The sequence below is a fragment of the Brassica oleracea genome, chromosome C8 (assembly GCF_000695525.1).
Source record: "Brassica oleracea var. oleracea cultivar TO1000 chromosome C8, BOL, whole genome shotgun sequence".
Taxonomy (NCBI): domain Eukaryota; kingdom Viridiplantae; phylum Streptophyta; class Magnoliopsida; order Brassicales; family Brassicaceae; genus Brassica; species Brassica oleracea.
In genome coordinates this window covers 13,927,608-13,928,826 of record NC_027755.1, presented here as the reverse complement: position 1 = coordinate 13,928,826, position 1,219 = coordinate 13,927,608, and positions in this window count along the sequence as shown.

Sequence of the window (1,219 nt, the reverse complement as noted above, 5' to 3'; positions counted from 1 at the left end):
GTAACATAATAATATGATTTTTCTGTGCTAGGAACCGTTTGTAAATAAATGTCTCGGATGTATATGACTGCTTAGTTTGTTGCTTTTGACAGTGAAATCACTAAGCTTGCAATGTGTCAGGACAGCAAAAGCATCTCAGCTGATGGTTAGCTTTACAATTTCGTTGGTTTCTTTTTCCTATTATGTTGGATGGATTATTTTAGCTAACAAATATCGCAACAGAGCGCTGGCAATAACTCTAATAGATTTATATATACATGTAGAGATTGGAAGTTTGGTGAGAAAGGAACAAGTACTTCTGTCACGCTATTGGACAGTTATACGCCATTTCAAGAGAATTGATTTCTTATAATTCTCATAATCAGTAAGATTTTAACTGTTTTGTCTACTTTACATTCATACCTCATTCTCCATCTAACTTCTCGGTGCTACTATATAATGATCAAGTCATTTTCTGCACAAATAGGCAAGTGGAGATGAAAAGAATACGAAGCAGATGATGAAAAATGATTCGAGCAAATTAGTGGCATCACAGAGCTAAGCGAGATAAAAATATCAATCAATAAAGAATGAAAGAAGAATGAGCATGGTTAAGTTATTACACAAGCCAAAACTAAGACAAATCAAACGACAGAACGTGAAAACAAATGTAAACAAGACAAAAAGAGATGGTGAAGATAAAATGCATTGAAAAACTGAATGCTAGATTAGTAAACAAGAGATAAAAGTAGATTAAAATGCAAAAATCTCGCGCCTTGGCGCGGGTAACGATCCCTAGTAATAGGAATGTGACGAATCCGAATATCCTGAAAATTTAAAGTACCCAGATCCGGATTCTTCAGATCCATGGATTTAGTATCCAGATCCAGATTCGTGGTTTCCGGATATCCGGAATCCGGATACCCGTCTAAACATCATATCATCCATAGATATTCGGATCCGGATTCGTAAAAATAATATTTTTTTAAAAATACTTTTAAAAACTAAAATTCTAAAAATAATACATAAATTAAATATTTATACAAGATTTATAGATATGTCTATATATATATCATATTTCAAAATTATAATATAATATAATATTATAAAACGAATTTTATATATAAATATTGATATATAAAATATAATTATTAATAAAATTAAAAATTTAATATATTTTAAAAATACGAATACAGATCCGGATACACGGGCCTAAAAATCAAGATATCCGGATCCGGAT